The sequence below is a fragment of the Gadus chalcogrammus genome, chromosome 16 (assembly GCF_026213295.1).
Source record: "Gadus chalcogrammus isolate NIFS_2021 chromosome 16, NIFS_Gcha_1.0, whole genome shotgun sequence".
Taxonomy (NCBI): domain Eukaryota; kingdom Metazoa; phylum Chordata; class Actinopteri; order Gadiformes; family Gadidae; genus Gadus; species Gadus chalcogrammus.
The window spans coordinates 24568986-24574942 of NC_079427.1; the positions used below are offsets into that span (position 1 = coordinate 24568986).

Sequence of the window (5957 nt, forward strand, 5' to 3'; positions counted from 1 at the left end):
ACATCAGATGGAGACGGGAGGATTTGGCCAATTTGAGAGGGCCAGCAATGAGATGGAAACACTGGTGATGTCACGTACTTGAGCGTGGAGGAACCAAGCAGTCACGCATGACCCACGTCAGCAAGGAGAGCCCAGCACAGGACGGATTAGCAGAGGGTTGATGTGGTCCACTTGACTTCTTGGGATCCGCAAAGCCTCCTGAAGTTTAGCGTGTACTTTGGTAAATGGTCTACCATGCTTTCTTAAAAGTGCATAGCAAAAGGTTTATCACGGTGAAAGAAACAACGGTTATGCGAGCAACAATGCTTTTGTTAAAGCTGATAAAGGAGATTCCCATTCAGGGGCTTAATCATGATAACACTTATTTACCAGATCTGAAAAGCCATACTAATAGTAGCAAGCACTTAGGGATGCCACTTACTATTTATTTTCATAAGTTTGGGATTATTGGGAACAGTATTGCAAGTGACAGCCCTAAAGAGGACATTTGCCCCCCTCCCCAAGTCACTACCCCAGTGATGTAAAGGATGCACATCTGACCATTGAAGTGTTATTAGATATGGCATCAACAGGGCTGAAAAGTTACCAAAAATGTAGAGTCGACAAAGTTTGATTTATTAGTCAACAAAATGGACAGATTTGTTGGGGAAAAGTATACATTGATGATGCCGGGATAAATCGCATGTCCGCATGCTGCAAAGGTAATTTGCCCAACGTCTTGTTTTCTTGGGTCAATACTCTGATGATTCTGCAGATTTAGAAGGCAAAATACCAAAGCACTTTTGTAAATGGGATAGGCCATAGGATTGATATTTTGTATGAACAGCGCTGTCTTATGTTTTTAATGTAAAGTAAGATACATGATTGGTCCAGCAACAGAGCAAATGTTTCTTTGTTTTAGATATTCATCAAACAAATCAACATCGACCATGCTATGCTAATCTAGAAATCGAGCCCTGCTAAAACAAAAAAAACATGCATTTTTGTATATCTGTTCTATGGTGGTAGTAGTTCTCCACCTAGTGGAGCACTACAGGAGGTTTACTTTAATAACAGGCAATATATACGGTGCCTTACTAGGAATTTGAAAAACCTTCATATTGAAAGGGTGATACATCGATTATTATATTTTAAATACTATTGACTAACACTTTTATCCAAAGTGACAACAGATATAGGTTAGTAAGGAGCAGGTAAGGCTAAGGTGTATTGCTCAAGGAGGCGTATGCTGTTTGAAGGGCAGAACTCCTTTCACCCACAGTCTAACTTCCATCACTGAAAAGCTCAATCAAAAAATAATTAAAGAGAAAATAATCCTCAATGTTCTTCCCTGCAGCATATACTTAATAAAAACATGGTAGTTAAAGTGATTATCACTGTTGCCAGAAACAAGCCTTACTCAGGAGAGAACCCTTGTGATGGATAATCAATGTGTAGGACATTATGGCCTGAGTAATAGCTTCATCGACACAGCTCCTAGGATCCAAGTAAGGTGACCTGAGAGGCGGTAAGGAACTCCTCCCTGTCGAGACGCTCCTCCTGCAGGCTGAGAGGTCTGTCTCTTTATCTGGGATTCCTCCATGAGACCCTGACCCTGGTCAGACACATGTAGGGCCTCGTCCAGCCTCTCTCTTGAGGGACAGTGGAGCTAAAACATTTTACGTAGGAGTTTTTTCTTAAAAGTTATTCACAAAGCCGCTGAGACCTACTCTTACTAAGGATAAATCACAAAGAGTGAACTAAGAGTGACGCGCCGTTGCTATGGATTACGTCAATTCTCGTGCACGAGTTTAGAAGCGGTCAGTTCGGTGATTGGTTGTTCAGACGAGCCCACTGAATCACCAAAAAACAAGGAAATAGCCTAGGCTAGAATTTAATTCCTATTAAGTAGTTATAGTGCAGTTAGCAGAATACACGCATGATGACAATTTTGTGCAGACCACGATAATGACGTTGTAGCCTGCACGTTCAAGAGAGAGAGAAAGCAAACAATAAAAATACGTAAAATCTAAAAGAAAATAAATGTTATGAACTACCCAAGTGTTGACTGATTTGTGCCAAGGTGTTTACCTAAAATGTGTTTTCAAAGTGATCCCTAAATGCCTGTCCACTCGGTTCCACACGGCCAAATTCCTTGTAATGTTGATCGCCATCATCATCATCATCATCATCATCATCATCATCGTCTGGCTGTGGAATGTTCCTCCGCTTGCAGAGGTTGTGTAGAATGGCACATACAGTGATTACTGTGCTTGCCCTCTCTGGGGTGAGGCGTATTTCGCCGTGGAGGACATGAAACCGACGTTTCATCTGCCCAATTCCTCTCTCCACAACATTTCGTGTATGTTTGTGTGCTCTAGCAAAGAGCTAATACGATGTGTTTTACGCATAGGACTAAGCGTAATCTGCGTAATCACTTACATGTTACACTTTAACTGTGCTCCCGGTTGTGGATTGAGGTAGGGTGTCTAGAGCCACGTCTTGCATGGATAGTCACTGACTGTCACCCAGCAAGTGACACCCAACTGGTACATCTCAAAAAGCTGCCTCAGACCGCTCACCATTAAAATGCGCGAATCATGGGTAGCTGAAGATCCAGGCCACTTTGCAACAACATCCAGTAGGCTATGTTAAAATTTGCATCAAAAACAACCTGCGTGTCGATGGAATGCACTTTCTTCCTATTGACGAACACGTCCTCGTCTTTTGATGGCGCAATTATTTTTATGTGCGTCCCGTCAATAGCACCGACCACACCGGGCATACCTGCAATTGCCATGAAGTTGGCTTTGATCCTGTGTAATTGTTGAATGTCCAAAGGAAAGTTTATGGCACGGCTGACTGATGGTTGCGATAATTTTAAATCGTCGGCATTGCAAAGTTGCATTTCCCCTGTTGCTAAATAACGTAGTGTGGCCAAACATTTTATTTCGGGACTAATCTGATTATTCCTGTTAGTCGGGGATGTTATTGCATCGCGGATTAACTCCACAATAAATTGAATACCCTAACATTTCGTCTCGCAGGCATTTTAAGATTCTTTGTGAATAGGTCTTACTGAGTTAGGAGTCCTCTTGAGGACTTTTAAGCTCTCCTAGACTTAGGTGCTACTTTTAGTCCTAAAATACTTTGTGAATTGCTCTTAGTGAAAAAAGTCAGGAGTCCTAAATTGAGTGACACGCCCATTATTTTTAGGAGTTACTCCTAAATTCGCCAGTTAGGACCTACTTTTAGCCCTAAGATCCTTTGTGAATACGGCCCCAGATAACTCACAGTAACCACCACCCCTCTTCGTGATAGCCAATCACAGCCTCGGATACCTCACAGGAACCCCCCCTCCCCTCTCGGTGATAGCCAATCACAGCCTCGGATACCTCACAGGAACCACCCCATCTCTCAGTCCGAAGGGGACTCTCTAAATCGACGCCACTTCGACCTGGGCGGGACTTTACGTCCTACGTCACTCGCTATGGGTGCGCATGTGTGCGCATAGCCGTCACTCGCGATGGGTGTGCATGTGAGAAAGGTTTTGGCTTTAGTGTCTAGGGGTTGGTAATAACGGTTCTGATGATTTTTCTGATGGAAAAGTGGTCTTTTATTTCCATAATCTTTGTTCAGTGAACGCATAAACCCGTTTGTTAGTTAGCAGTTAAACAAAATGCGATCTCTTTGTTTACAGTTACCAACGACCAACTGATGATTGGGGGTTCGATTCCCTAGTGATGCAAGGTTTTTTCTTTCATTTTGGACTGCACACACATCGCGAGTGACGGATACTCGCACAATGTACACACATCACTGTCTTTACAATTTCTAGGCAACCGAAGTTTAAAGATTGTCAAGTGGTTAACTCTTGAATCGCATGTACTAAGACCTGATGGGTTAGTGGTCAGAGAACAACTCATTAACGCGGGGTTAAGGGGTTCGATTCCTTAATGAAGCTAGCTTTTTTCTTTCATATTGGACTGGATGTTTGTATGCCATTTTGCGTAACTTGTAGTTTATGATGAAGAAATGTTACTGGGGTTAAGGTTAGGGTAACGCTAAGGGTAAGACACAAAGTGTTTTTGCAACACAATATTTCTTACAATAACAAAGTCCAAAGTTTTGATGACTCCAGTAGGAAACTTAAGATACCTAGAGAAATGCGTGAGTGCTCACAAAACATCAACAAGTCAGCAGTGTGATACAGGGTGATCATTTCTGATATACAGTACAAAAGCTGAAACTATTAACCAGGAGTGGGAAAGATGCAGACGTGGGAAGCAAGACGCACCAACACACAGTTGCCTGTTGCAAAATGGTTCAGAGTTTAATATAAATAGTTAGGGTTAGCTGGTATGGCGTTATCTGGTATGGCTATAGTCTAATGTTAGCTTAGTTCGTGTTGTTTCGTCATGTTAATCGCTAGTAATAGTAAGTCATTTGTAGAAATATAGCCTATCATCACAGACTGTAGGAATGTCACCCACCCTCCATCGCGTACGACACTGACGCTCGTAATCTGTAGTGCAAGGGAGTTCGTGCACAGATCCCTGAGACAAACGGCTACGCGCACACATGCAAACCCATAGCGAGTGACGTAGGACGTAAAGTCCCGCCCAGGTCGAAGTGGCGTCGATTTAGAGAGTCCCCAGGCCGAAGGGTGTTTTCTGGTAAATCGAAAGTTTGAGAGCCTTCAGGAACACGCGCGCAAGCACACAGTGGGCCGATTCGATGACGCTGGAGGGGAAAACACACGGCTATGGTCGTTCCAGCCTCACACAGTGCGAGGACGAGGGGAGGGAGAAACTGTCATCACATAACAACACAGAAACATCCTGGCTATATGGAGAAGGAAGAGGAAGCGATGATTTACAAAAGCTTGGCTTAAACCAACCCTTGCTATGTTTGATTTGAGGCCTGAGTCCAAGAGATCCGATCATAGACTTTAACCAATTATAACAGATCATTTTACACATTTAACATTTTATCTTTTGTCTTTGTGTAAAACCAAAGCTGTTGACCTAATAGGTTTTGGTTTAAGGTTTCGATTAACATGAAATTATGATTAAATCATCAAGTCTTTCTCAAGTAAGTGCTCCAGTGGCGCAATCGGTCAGCGCGCGGTACTTATAAGACAGTAACCTGCACAAAGACATGCCGAGGTTGTGAGTTCGAGCCTCACCTGGAGCAAGCTTTGGCTTTGTTGAAGATAGTTTAGGACAACTGGACTTCTTTTGTAAAGTAACAATGTTAAATGTGTAACATGACATAACATTTTTGGTTCAAGCGATGATTACATCTCTTGGACTCTGCATGGCTTCAAATCGAACATCGACCAGACATAGTGAATATTGGTTTAATCCAGGCTTCTGTCAATAAGACAGAATTTGTTCATGTGAACAGATTGTTACTTTACAGAAGAAGTCCAATAGTCCTTAACAAAGCTATAAAAAAAAAAAAAGAAAAGCGGCAAAATGCCGCTTTTCCACCGCACATGTAGCTCGACTCGACACGACACGACTCGACACGACTCGACACGGTAGCAGCGCGGGTGCTTTTCTACCGCAAATAGTACCTCCGGGACGTGGGCGGGGTCGTCTGCGCAAAAGGGCCGTGACGTATTTTTGTACGCGACGCAAACAACACCTACGTAACCCACACATGGACAGAACCCACATAACAACAATGGAGAACATCGATGCGATGGTATTCGTGTTCGTATTATTAGCTGGCATGTTGAAGAAGTGGAATATGTTGGCTGCGGCGCTACTATGGCTGTTCTATCGTTATCAGCATGGTTGCCATGTCGCTCTCGTGACTTTGTCACACTCTCTGGCCAATCAGTGGCCGGCCGTCTGCCGACGTCACCTTTTAGCATCGGCAAATTTAAGCACTGTAAAGGCCTCCACACACCGGCGCCGCAGCGGCGCGGCGCGCATTTTACGCGCGTCAAAAGCACGCCCCTAGCACCA

The 5957-nt window shown here is 43.6% G+C and overlaps 1 non-coding gene across 1 annotated transcript; it reads left to right on the plus strand.

Moving 5' to 3' along the window:
• The first annotated feature begins 5079 nt into the window (after positions 1–5079).
• Positions 5080–5175, plus strand: trnai-uau (transfer RNA isoleucine (anticodon UAU)). The gene is made up of 2 exons: positions 5080–5117; positions 5140–5175. It is a non-coding gene; the product is annotated as a tRNA-Ile (tRNA).
• The last annotated feature ends 782 nt before the right edge of the window (positions 5176–5957 follow it).